This window comes from Equus quagga, chromosome 15, assembly GCF_021613505.1.
Source record: "Equus quagga isolate Etosha38 chromosome 15, UCLA_HA_Equagga_1.0, whole genome shotgun sequence".
NCBI classification, from domain to species: domain Eukaryota; kingdom Metazoa; phylum Chordata; class Mammalia; order Perissodactyla; family Equidae; genus Equus; species Equus quagga.
In genome coordinates, this window is record NC_060281.1 from 36,634,584 (window position 1) to 36,648,498 (window position 13,915).

The 13,915-nt window shown below is 38.7% G+C and overlaps 1 non-coding gene across 1 annotated transcript; it reads left to right on the plus strand.

Moving 5' to 3' along the window:
* The first annotated feature begins 233 nt into the window (after positions 1-233).
* On the plus strand, positions 234-306 carry TRNAR-UCG (transfer RNA arginine (anticodon UCG)). Its single transcript has one exon. It is a non-coding gene; the product is annotated as a tRNA-Arg (tRNA).
* The last annotated feature ends 13,609 nt before the right edge of the window (positions 307-13,915 follow it).

Here is a 13,915-nt window from a genome sequence, read left to right on the forward strand (position 1 = left end):
TGGCGTCAAGTTAAGGGCAGGAGTTTGGAGAAAATCGTAATTCTCATTTCGCCTTAGCTGTTGCAGTGTGAAATTACTTAGTTTCGGTGAGTATCAGTGACACTATCTTTGAAGTGAGATTAATAGTGTAGATAATGTCATTTTATTAGGATTACACGAGATACATAAACACTTCAGGCAATAGTCCAGACTTTCAACACTTGTTATATTTTTTTGAGACTTTATAAGTGTAAGACCACGTGGCCTAATGGATAAGGCGTCTGACTTCGGATCAGAAGATTGAGGGTTCGAATCCCTTCGTGGTTGTTCTTCACTTTTTAACCTCTCCTTACCCAGACTTCACCGTCCCAACTCTCAGATCCCAGATTACAGCAACCGAGCACTTTCGGAAAGAGAACTTAAAATTCTCCGCCCCTGTTTGCAGTAATAAATGAGATGACGCATCACCGTAGATGTCCTCTAGGACCTGACTGATTCTGAAGATGGAGCTGGCGCGAGCCTCCACTTTCCAGCCGCTGGTACTTTGAAAGAAGCTCCTGGCCAGGCAAGCCAACTGGTGTGTGGAGATTGGGAGGAGCGCAAGCCCTGGTCTTGCGGACCCGGTGAGCGGGATGGGGTCGGCAGGGCACGAATGTCAAGGAGATCCATTCGCCTGGTCCGGCAGTGCCAGGAGGTCTCGGTTATCTTAGCCTATGAGGACCCTCCCTCTTCTGTGGGTTTACAGTTGGCTCTCAGTAATTTGACGGTGAAAAAAGTGTATTGACAGATGTCTTTTTGAAGTCAGTTTAAATGTCACCCTCTTTTGAAAGGAAAACTTCCCACATTTTGAAGGAGCTAGAGAAACAACGTAGTAAAACCCACTGCTGATTCGCGCGGTCTTTCTCCTGGTCTCTGCTGAGACCAGCTCCGAGTTCTCCCGCACGTCGCCGGGTGAATTAGCCGGACTTTCAGCAATATCTGGGGAACCAAGGTTTAAACAGAGACTTGAAACCATGAGAAGAGGCAACCGGGCAAATTAAGATGAAGAGGGAGCGGATTCTGCAAAAGTGAAAAGAGTCTGGCCAAATATATTTGAATATTTAGATGACATGGACAAATTATTAGAACAAAATATGTCAAATTAAATTCAGAAGGAATGGCAATTATGAATAGTTAAACTATGAGATAATCTGAATTAGTTGTTAAAAGTCTTCCTATTGAAAAAAAAAATCCTATGTTCCGTCTTTTACCCGGAATTTCTTTAAAATATTCAAGGAAGAAATAAATCTAATCAGACACAACTATTCCACAGCATAGGAAAAAAAGAGAAGGAGAGAAAAAGAAAGAGAAGACCCACAACAACTCTTACAGAATGCCACAATGAATTTTTTCCACTTAATGTATCTTTTAAGGAGCTTTATTGAGGCATAATTTTCCTAAAATAAACTGCGTATATTTAAACATATGTATGTCTGACATATGTATAATTCATGAAACCATCACCACATAAAGATAATGAACATAGACATTATCCCCAAAGTTTCCTCATGCCCTTTTGTAATCTCCGTCCCCCTTCAACTACTGCTTTCTGTCATTATATGTTTGTAGTTTTATGAAACATTATATACTTGTAGATTTTAGAATTTTATGTAAATGGGATCATACAGTATAAATGCATATTTTATTCTTTCACTCAGCATTATTATTTTGAGATTCATCCATGTTGCTTGTATCAATAGTTCATTTATTTTTATTGCTAAATTGTATAATGTTGTATGGATATACCACAATTTGCTTACCCATTCACCTATTGATTAATATTAGGGTTATTCCCAGGTATAAATAAAGCTACCATGAATGTTTGTGTATGCGTCTTTGCATGGATATATGCTTCCGTTTCTCTTGGGTAAGTACCTAGGAGTGGAATGGCTGCGTCAGTTGGTAGGTCTACATTTAATTTTTTAAAAAAGAAACTGACAAACTGAGGCTAGTATTACCTTCATACATAACCTGACAGGGACATTATGAGAAAGGAAAATCATAGGTCGATCTCTCTCTTGAACATAGACACAAATTGTCCTGAAAGTTAAGGAACTGGACACAGTCATGTTTCAAATGAATTACAAGTCATTTTGGTCTTGAGTTTTTACCAAGATTGCAAGGTTAGCTTATCATTAAAAAGTAAATCATTCTAATTCTCACATTAGGAATGAAAAAAACCATGTAATCATCTCAGTAGAGACAGAAAAAGTATTTGATAAAACTTAGCATTCAGTCATGATTAAAACTCTAAGCAGCTTAGCAATAGAAGATAATTTCTTCAACCTCACAAATTACATCATTGAAAAACTAAAGTAAACATCAATCTTAAATGTGAAATATTTAATATTTATATGGAGAATATTGAAAAAATTTTGTTTGAGATTGGTAACAAATCAAGGATGCCAGCTCTCATCACTTCTATTAAAGATTACAGACTCCTGTGTGCCTCCGTGCTTGCCTTGTGTAGTCATGCTGAAAAAGGAAATAAAAGGCAAAACGATTAGAAAGGAAGAAAGAAAACTGTCATTCTTCTCAGATGACATGATTGTATACAAAGATAAGTTATTAGATTATATAGATCTATTATAATTTAATAGATTATGAGATCTAATAGATTGTAATATATTGAGCCTAAATAAGTGAAGAGAGAAACCATATAGCATATGTTACTTACAATGAGAAAATGGGAGAATTAGAGAATAAACTCCCAACTACTTTTATATACAATGAACCCTTTTATTTTTTACTCCACATAAGCCCTCGAATGTGAGAGACAAAAACTTTATTTATTAAACAATTTCCATTTTTTATTTTAATTAATCACTGGCAAACTTCATTCTGGAGGCTGACGAGCAGGTAATGTAATCCAAAACCAAAAGCAGCTGCAATTCTCCTGCTCCTGCTCTAAGTGCCTTTCTGATCCAGTCCCTCCAGTCATCCTGTCTCTTCTAGGTCCTTCCTAAAGCTGAGCAGATAGAGTTGATTTCTGGCCCAGCTGGGGCTTGTGGATTATGAGGCTTTGAGAGCTTTTTCTGAAGATAGAAACCCATTTGTTTCTCTAGAGTTCTGAGCTCTGTCTCAGGGCTTCTAATCTGTGCATAATAATCCAAGGACACCGAATCATGCCTCAAAAACCCTCAAAGCCCTTTAGAGCAGCCATGCAAAAGGGTTCCTCTACTATAGCCATAGAGATCAGAGAATTCAATCCCACACCACCTGGTAATAATGATACCTACCTCATAAGATTAAATGAATTAACATATTGTTTTTAAATGTACCCTGGATTTGTTTTAATCAGGTATGGTAAAACACATAGACGTGGAAATGATTGTCACAAAGGAAGAAGTTTTTATACCCACAGATCCCTAGAAGCAGAAGGCATGGCATGCCACGCAGGGCCACATGGGGCAGCACCAAGATCAGTACGGAGGCAGAGAGAGTTAAGGGAAAACGTGGGCAAGAGACTTTATTGTGGTTTTTGTGGGAAGGAATGAGTGAAGCAGGGTAAGCAGGCTGAGGATTGGCCAGTTTGAATAATTTCCCCGGGCTCTGGAGCACAGGGGCTGTCCTTAGTTGTCTGCTGCCTGGCCTTGGGATGATTAGGGCATGGGACTAGCAGCCCAGAGTATAAGAGCCTGATGGAGGAAGCGGTGGGGCGTGGACTCTGAATTGGTTGGTTTGCATAGGAAAGGCACAGTCACAGGGAATTTGTTTATTATCTCTAGGAATTGGCTAGCCCTGGTTGGGGGAGGGACGGTCTTTCCAGGGTCAGCAAGGCCCCAAGATGTCAAAGTATCAGAAAATAAAAAATATGGTTAATATACCTATGTCAAGCAGTTAGTATGAGGCATGACATTTGGCCATACATAAATGATATTTATTATTTGCATTACAAATTTATAGCTCAGAGAGGGTAAAGTGATATACCATGGTCATGTGGTTAATAATAGTGGAAGGAATCCAATTTCCATGATCCTCTCTTAGGGCTCCATCCTGCCCCTCACATGTTGTAACTAATTCCTTACAATCTGTGACTATTAACCTTTGTTTAGTTGATAATAACTGACTCTTAAGTAGTCATAAAATTCTATTTTTTCCCCTTTTTGCCCCCCAAAGCCCCATGGTACATAGTTGTGTATTTTTAGTTGTAGGTCCTTCTATTTGTGGCACGTGGGATGCTGTCTCATCATGGCTTGATGAGCGGTGCCATGTCTGCGCCCAGGATTGGAACTGGCTAAACTCTGGGCTGGAAGCAGAGCACACAAACTTAACCACTCAGCCACGGGGCCAGCCCCATGAAAATTCTTTCTTTATGGGCCTCACCTCATGGTTCAGATCATGTAGCTTAAAGATTCTGCTTTCCCAGATCTTGTGGTTCAATAGTTCTCATAAGCTTTTGAGTACCTCCAGAGTAGGCCTCCAACAAGAGAAGAGAAAATAGTCTAGATTCAGAAGGCAACATGGCTGGCTTATCATGTCAAAACTCTCATCTGAAAGGATTGCATATCCATATTGCAATCAAGTTAAGAACAAAAAGTAAAGGCTGAAAGAGCTTTGCCTACCCCCAGGATCTCTACCTTCTTTGGGCCTGTAGGCTACCATTGAAAGATATCAACGCCAATAGTGAAACATCAGATCCTTTCGTTCTCAGCCATCTCAGAGCCAAGGCTTCCATTCTGGCCTACAACCTGGTCAAGACAGTGTCAATGGGGACAGGTGTTGTGAGAGTTTAGAGCTGGAAAATAGAAAGGGGAGAAGGCAGAGGAAGGGAGAAATAAGGAAAGGAAAAGGAAAAAGGGAGGAAAGGATAAGAAATAAGAATGAAGGAAGAGAAGTAAAAAAAAGAATACTGACATTCACAAGCTGCCTACTATGTGCCAGGCATATTCAAATACGTCACATTTAATCCTCACCAATAATCAGGCAGTTATTATTGTCCCCATTATATAAATAAGAAAGTCAACACAGGGATAAAATAAATGATATGCCTAAATGTGTTTACCTAATAAGAAGATAAGCTAGGGGCCAGCCCCGTGGCGCAGTGGTTAAGTTCGCACGTTCTGCTTCGGTGGCCAGGGATTCACCAGTTTGGATCCCAGGTGCGGACATGGCACAGCTTGGCAAGCCATGCTGTGGGAGGCGTCCCACATATAAAGTAGAGGAAGATGGGCACGGATGTTAGCTCAGGCCAGTCTTCCGCAGCAAAAAGAGGAGGATTGACAGCAGATGTTAGCTCAGGGCTGATCTTCCTCAAAAAAAAAAAAAAGAAGATAAGCTAGGACTCAATCCCAAAACTTCCAAAATCAAATTTATTTTCACTATCCAATAATGAAAATTTATGTTATGCAAGAAATGAAGGGAGTAATGGGTGAAGGGAGAGAGCAGAGGTGACATATAGGGGAAAGAAAGAAGAAAAGGAAGGAGATGGAGGGAATTCAGAAGCAGGGACTCAGTTTGCAATAAGCTATTCAAATATCCATCACTGGAATGGTGATTGAGCTGGAGTTGATCTCACTTAGACCTCAGATTCTTCTAGGAGGCAATCACTTATTAATTAAACAAATATTGATGTATTTTAAGTTCTATGAATACCTCTCATTATTTGGGATAAACAATAACAATTTCTATAGTCTTTGTCTTGAGAAGCTTAATTCCAGTGATGTCAATAACCAGGTATGATTTCCCTATGACTGTCCCATACCACCAACTGTGGTGTTTGTGTGTGTGCATGTAAAATCAGTTTACAGCAGAAAGGAACAAGGAGGAGATAAATCTATGGTATCAGGAAAATGGTGTAATATTACCTTTGACAGAAGAAAGCAGTATTATTTAACACCCATTTTGCTTCTGTCTTTTCCATCAAGGATAATAATATGTAAAATGGAAAAAGAAAAGGATTAAGGGGGAATATGAGGCTAAAACTGTGAGAGGATAATAGGAAAGCTTTTACCTACTTATAGCGTTTAAGGCTACACCCTATAGAAATACTATCTTAGGATATTTTTTAAAATATCATTAATCAGCCGTAGTTCTGCAATTCTATCTACAAGAAGTCCTAGAGATATAAAAGTATTCTGAATTTATAAAGAGACCAAGTGAAATTTTAAAGGCTAGAAGGCAAACTTAGAGATTCTGTGATTTTGTACACTTATTTTCTAGTCAAATGTACTGTGAAGGCCTGCGGAGTATGGAGATCACTAGGTGAATGCTTAGATTTACAAAGCACAGGTCATAAGACAAATGCAGAGGTCAAGCCAAAGTAGAATTCTAGGTCTGGGATCTAGGATCTGTTCGGACATGTCTTGCTACTTTTGAATTGGTTTGGTGGGAGATATAATATGCGTGCTGATTAACTTTGTTTGTGCCTTATAGCTCATTATGATCAATGACAGACTTGAGATCTCAAAATTTGCTATTGATGGGAGGATGTATTAAACTTGGAAAAAAATCAATATTGGAGATTGACAGCAACTTTGAAAAACAAGGTTCTTGTGTTTTAGTTGACCATAAGCTACACTTATTTTTAAGTGATGCAAAAATAAAAGAAGCTTTGACAATTCATATCCAGAATATTTAAAGAACTCCCACAAATAAATAAAAAACCAAACAAACCAAGGAAAAAAATGGGGAAAAATCTTGAGTAGGCACTTCATAGGAATGATATCTAAATGGTCAGTAAATATACATTGAGGTAATATTTAGTCATTAAGATTGATGATGGTATAGAAATATATTTATTAAAAATGAGAAATCCCCTCATATATGTTTAAAGGATAAAAGCAAGGTCCAAGGTGATATATGGTCATTTTTATGTAAGAACAGAAAGATTGGCTTATAAATAGATTAAATTATTTCCTTCCTGCCTATCCATAAGTTTTCTCTCTTTCTGCAGGTGTACTTCTCGAGACCAACTTCCCCCTCAAGAGCAGGATCTAGTTTCTTGTTTCCTAACCCCTCCCCAAGGTTGCCCTTCCTCTAGCACATTTGGATAAAGATATTTACCACATGATTGTGCCCAAATCACTCTTCACTGCCCTCTCCCACCACCCCATGCCACTGCTGGATCCCTCAGACTTATAAAGAATAATATACTTGTAAACTTAGTGTGGGGAAGAATTTAATAAACAACATGCCAACAATAAAGGAAAAGATAGACAAATTTGACATCATAAAAAAATTTAAATTAGCTAATCAACAGGCACTATAAAGAGAAATATGGCATTAAGAATACTGTTGGCTGTGAGGTTTCTTCACAGATGTCCTTTGTCAGGTTGAGGACATTCCTTACTATTCTTTTTTTTTTAAAGGTATGCTTTTTGTTTTTTTGGTGAGGAAGATTGGCCCTGAGCTAACAGGTGTTGCCAATCTTCCTCTTTTTTTTTTCTCCCCAAAGCCTTAGTTGTATGTCCTTCTAGTTCTTCTATTTAGGACACCACCTTAGAATGGCTTGATTAGCGGTATGTAGGTCCACACCCAGGACCCAAACCAGTGAGCCCCAGGCTGCAAAGCAGAGCACTTAACCACTACACCACCAGGCTGGCCTCTCCTTTCTATTCTTATTTTGTTGAGAGTTTTCATCATGAAAGGGTGTTAGATTTTATAACACACTTTGTGTGTGTGTGTGTCTATTGAGATGATCATGTGGTTTTTGTTTTTTATTTTATTGATGTGGTATGTTATATTAACTGATTTTTTTCGATGTTAAAACAGCCTTGCATTCCTGGTAAGTACAGATAAATCTCACTTGGTCATGGTGTATAATTCCTTTTATATGTTGCTGAATTTTGTTTGTTAGTATTTTACTGAGGATTTTTGCATTCATGTTCATAGAGGGTATTGGTCTACAATCTTCTTTTTTGATGGATGTCTTTGTCTGGTTTTGGCATCAGGGTAATAATGGCTTCATAAAATCATTTAGGAAGTATTCCCTCCTTCTTCTATTTTTAAAAGAGTTTGTGAAGAGTTGATATTAATTCTTCTTTAAATGCTGCCTTTTGATTGGGTTGTTTAATCCATTCACAATGAATGTTATTATTGATATAGTTGGATTTATAGCTGCCAATTTTCTTTTCATTTTCTATGTCTTACGTATTTTTTGTTCCCCTAGTCTTCCTTTATTCATTTAGTTTGCATTAATGAATATTTTCTAAAGTAGGATTTTAATTTGTTTAATGACTTTTTCACTGTGTTTTTAAAAATATTTTTGCCCTAGGGCTTTCCATATACATCTTGACTTATCAGAATGGGCTTCAGATTAATACTAACTTAATTCTAGTGAGATATAAAAATATTACTCCTATATACCTCTATTTCCTTTCTCCCTTCCTGTGGTATTATTATTATACATATTACATCTCTATAGGTTACAAACCCACAATTCATTGTTATAATTATTATTTTACATAATTTTATGACTTTTAAAGAAGCTGAGAGAATAAAGGAGAGCAAGTAATAGTTATACCTTTTGTAATATTAACCTTTTTTAAAAAATTCATTTCTGGCTTTCTTATTTTGTCTTTGTGCATTTGAATTACAATCTGGAGTCATTTCTTTAGCCCAATATAGCTTTGCTTCCAACTACCTCCTTTGTGCTGTTATTGGCAAATATATTACATTTTTATATTTTCTAGGTCCAACAATACATTAAACACATAGCATTTTATACAATTTTTTTAAAGATTGGCCCTGAGCTAATATCTGTTGTCAATCATGTTTTTTTCCTCCTTCTTCTCCCCAAAGCCCCTGAGTACATAGTATATATACTAGTTGTAGGCCCTTCTAGTTCTGCTATGTGGGACACCACCTCAGCATGGCTTGATGAGCTGTGCTAGGTCCATGCCCAGGATCTGAACTGGAGGAACCCTGGGCCGCTGAAGCGGGGTGCACCAACTGAAACACTCGGCAACAGGGCCGGCCCCAGTGTTTTATACAATTGCTTTTTAAATAAGTTAAGAGAACCAAGGAGAAGAAATATGCATTTATAGTGTCTTTTATAATTACATAATTTCCTTCACTGATGCATTTTGTGTGTGTGTGAATTCAAATTACTCTCTGGGGTCACTTGCATTCAGCTTGAAGAATTTTCTTGAGAATTTCTTGTAAGATGGTTCTGCAAGCAGCAAATTATCTCAGTTTTTGTTTATCTGGGATTGTCTTCATATTGCCTTGATTTAGAATACTAGTTTTGCTGGATATAGGATTCTTGGTTGACAGATTTTTTTCTTTGAGCATTTTGTTTCATTATCCAACTTCTTTCTGGCCTCCACTGTTTCTGATGAGAAGTCAGCCTTTACTGGGATTCCCTTGTAAGTGATGAGTCATTTTTTCTTGCTGCTCTCAAGATTTTCTTCTTCTCTTTGACTTTCAAAATTTTTGCTATGATGTACCTATTTGAGGATCTCTTTGTATTTATCCTACTAGGGATTGGTTTATCTTCCTGGATCTTTAGAATAAATGCATTTCAATAAATTCAGGAAGTTTTCAACCAATATTTCTTTGAATATTTTTTCTATTCTTTTTCTCTCTCTTTCTCTTGTCCTTCTGGTACTCCCATTATGAATATGTCAGTGTGCCTAACGGTGTCCCACCTTTCTCTGAAGCTCTGTTCATTTGTTTTCCTTCTGTTTTCTCTCTGCTCTTCAGATTGTACTTTCCTTTACTTCCTTAATCATAGATTCTTTTACTTCTTCAAACATATTTATAATGACTACTTTGAAATCTTTGTTAAATCTGACATCTGGTTGCTCTCACAGGAAGTTTTACTTCCTGCTTTTTTTCCCCAGTAGATGGGTCATACTCTATCCTTTGCATGTCTTATTTTCTTTTGGTAACTGGACATTGTGGATAACATATTATAGCAACTCTGGGTTGGTCACCTTCTCCAGGGCTTGTTCTGGTTATCTGTTGTTTGCTTGTCTAATGATTGGCTGAATTATTTTAGCGAAGCCTATTCCTCTCTCCTCTGCATTGTTAAGCCTTTGATGTCACTCCTCAAGGGGCACAGCCTTGGACATGCAGTCATCCTAGTGTAACAGTGGTTTTGGCAGGGCTCTCTTTGACCATCTCATTCCCTGAACACACTTTAGCTTTTAAACTCCACTAATTGCTGGCTGATTGTTCAACTGTTTTCAACAATATCCTGGGGCACAGATTGCTCTACAGACCAATCCAATCAAATTCTGGCTTCTTTGAAGGAAGAATTCCTGAAGTCAATGTTTAACATTTCTTCTGACCCCAAGAGGACTCCTCTCTATTAACTATTTCCCCAGTTCTCTCTTGCAAAATATCTGGCCTACAGATTAGCCTATATTTCCAATGAATTTACTAATCTTCTCCCAATTGGCTTTTACCACAATCTTTCACTGTTTTTGAGATCATTTGTAAGTGTGAACTTCTCCATTCTCTGTTGCAAAAACAGGAGCCCTTTAGGAAGAGATTAGGAGCCATCTGTTCTATGGCCTGTTTCTCCACTCAGGCCAAATCTCCTAGCCAGGGCTCTGAAGCTGGGGGATTGGGACAAAATGTGCTTTTCTCTGAGTGACGCCTCTGCTTTAGAAGGTGAGCACTAGGTGAAAGCAGGTTTTCAGGTCTTCTCAGATTATCTCTGCCAGCCAGCATGGAACCACTGCCTTTGCAGTGTTGCTACACCTAAGATAGAGCCTTCATAGCATGAGAGGAGATTGGGCAGAAAAATGGAGACCTCACCTCTCAGTCACACTCAGAGGGAACCTCAGAAACCAGTAGCTGGAGGCAGGATGAAAAGTGCTGACATCCTACCTCTCCTTGGAAGATAGCCCTCAGGCTAAGAGCTGGGGAGTGAGGGAGTCCTCTGTTCTTCACTGTCTGCAGTGGAGTTTCCATCTCAACGAACTGGGAAGGGAGGAGGGAGGAAGCAATACTGGTTTAAATACCAGAGACTCTTACTGTTCTTATAGAATTTTAGTAGATTTTCTTGAATAGATGTTTCTTCATTTTCCATATGAATTTCTTATTCCTTAAGACCATTTCCAGAGAACTTCAGTAGCTGACTTTTTATAATTTCACCAGTTTCACTTGGGAACAGGTCCATGGATCTCCTTGCATTATCATGCTGAAAGTAGATATCTGGAGGCACCTCTCTCACTTTACTCATCCCTCCAACCACATTTTCCCTCCCTCATCCTCCCTACTTAATTTCATCATAATTTTATATTCAGGATTAATTGGTTATAAAAAAATTGTTCACAGCTGAGGCATGTAGAACTATGATTATATTTCTTTTCCTACACACCTTTTATTTTTCCTGCAAAGTTATTAGTTGTCTCATACTTTTTCGTTATTTTCTATGATCCTATAACCAATTCCTTTCCATTGATTTTCCAAGACTTTAAGCAACTCTCAATATGGTGAAACAACTCAAAGAACCTATCAATTTTTATGTTTTTCTCAGTGGCAAACTCTCTGGAGCCCTTGTCTTCCTGCTTCACTCTGCTTGCTCGCTAGGTGTGCTGCACAGGTGTCTTCCTAGGGATTTCATTCCATCACCTAGGGGATGTGCTTTACCTTCTTCCTGTTTTGGATCTCCATGCCTTCCTCTTTCTTATTTCCATACCATTTTAACAGAGAACAACTTCCTGGGTTTTTCTGAGAAGGTGCCCCTCTCTGTAAATGGCTTTATACACACTCACTTTTGATTGATAGTTTGGCTAGATACATAAACCTAGATAGGAAATCCTTTCCCTCATAACTTATAAAATATTATTCTATTGTCACTTTTAACTGTTATCTCTATTAAACTCATCATTTCTAAATAAAATACATATGCTGCTTTTTGTTCAGATTTTATTTAGAAGCTAAAACAAAAAACAGCCTACTCCTCGTGTCTTGGTGGGTACCCAGTGGGAAGGTCCTCAGGAATATCTGGAAAAAGGACTGTACACCCAAATTCCAGTCACATGACAAGAATGCTACCCATAAGAGTTTTCTGTTATGGAATTTCTTTGGAAAAATATTAGGCAAACTGGCAACAGTTTATCAGGGGTGACTGCCTTGTATCTCTAAACTACATTGATTAGATATGTCAATGTTTCACAATGTGGATATCAATGCCTTCTCTCCCTATCGTAGGTGACAAGGCAACCAATAAACTTACCAAAAGGATAGCCAGCACTGGGAAGATGCAGCTAGAGAGGACTGTGGAACCTGGAGGCTAGTTTGTTTGCAAAATTAGGCAAGGAACGTGGACAATACCTACTAATTCATACCTCTGCTTGCTCTAGAGATCTGGAAACTCTGTGTCTTTCACAGTAGGAATTCTGAGCTTGCTACAAGGCCCCAAGGAGCTGGAAGCTTACTCTAGGGGTAAATTTAAATAGCCCAGTGTCCCAAATGATTTTGAAGTCTCCAGGCTGTGGCAAGAGCAAAGGGGACTCAATGTTTGGGGCAATGAGAAGATCACCCAAAGTAATAAACTGCTAACCTATCTTAGACTCTTACTCTCTGCTAAATGCCTTTATCAATCATCTATATCTATGTAACAAACCTCACCCAAATTTGGTGGCTTAAAACAATAATTGCTTCTCTTGTTTGCAATTCTGCAGGTCAACAATTTGGGCTGTGCTCAGCTGAGCACTTCTTTTGCTGGTTTCACCCGTGGTCACTCATGTGATTGCAGTCATCTGGCAGCTTGACTGGGACTGGATGATCCAAGATGGTCCCACTCACATGTCTGGGGTTTCAGCTGGAATGGCTGGGATAGCTGGGATGGCTGAGACTCTCTCTCCATGTGATCTGCCATCTTCTAGGAGGCTAGATGGGATTTCTTCACATGGTGGTCTCAGGGTCTCAGGAGTGAAAAGGCAGAAGTTGCAAGGCTGCTTGAGGCCTAATCTTGGAACTCCCACAACACCACTTCTACAACACCATTTCTACAGCATTCTGTTGTTCAAAGCAAATCACAAGGTCAGCTCACACACAAGGGAGAAGGAAATAGACTCCACCTCTTGATGGAAGCTACTGCAAAATCAGATTGCAAAATGAAATGTATATAGAGATGGGAAGAATTTGTGACCATTAATTAATGAATGATTTATTTCTCATTTAACACTACAAACAACACTGTGAATAGTGTCTATTGATATGTCCACTGTACATGACGGTAAGTAAATTATCCACTATCACTTCTCTAGCAACTGTTAATCTAAGTTGTCTGTGAGCCTTGTTTTGAACCCACATTTATATGGTGGGCGGCTCAGAGTGGGGCCAAGGAGAATGTAAATACTCCAAAATGGAGCAGCAGCTGGAAAAGAACTGGGAGTGTTGGACATTTGCGCATGGGCAATTATAAATCTTCAGTAAGCCAGAGAGCTCTATGTCTATGTCTGCAGCATGCCTCTAATAATGTTTAAGATCCAGAGGGTTAAGATTACAGGTTTCCCAGCTCAACTGGGAGGCTGTAAATACAGGATCACTTCATTTTTTGAAACTGAATACCAGTGTCTCTGTCATAACTACAGGCATCATGGACTTATTAAGAGTGATAAAAATCCCAGAGAAAGCCCAGAGGAGTGAAAAAACTGAGGTAAGGAAAGCAGGTTCAAGGACAGAAAAACTTCCACCAAAATATGTACAAACCAAGATTCTACACATTTCACGGAGCTGACAAATCAGACATTGAATTATTGTTCACTAGTTTTTATATACACCTCAACTCTGGGCTTGAGACTCTGATGGTCTGTTTCTTACTGAATTGAACATTGTGAACAGTTGTCTTGGCAACTGTCAAACTCTAGTTGCCCGAGCCTTGAGCAGACTTTCAAGGCAAATCCCTAGCAAGCTCTGAGTAAGGTGTAAATTACAAGAGTTCGTCCCCCTTCAACTCCCTTTGAATTTGTATGGGCCGAAGAGTAGTAAAAGC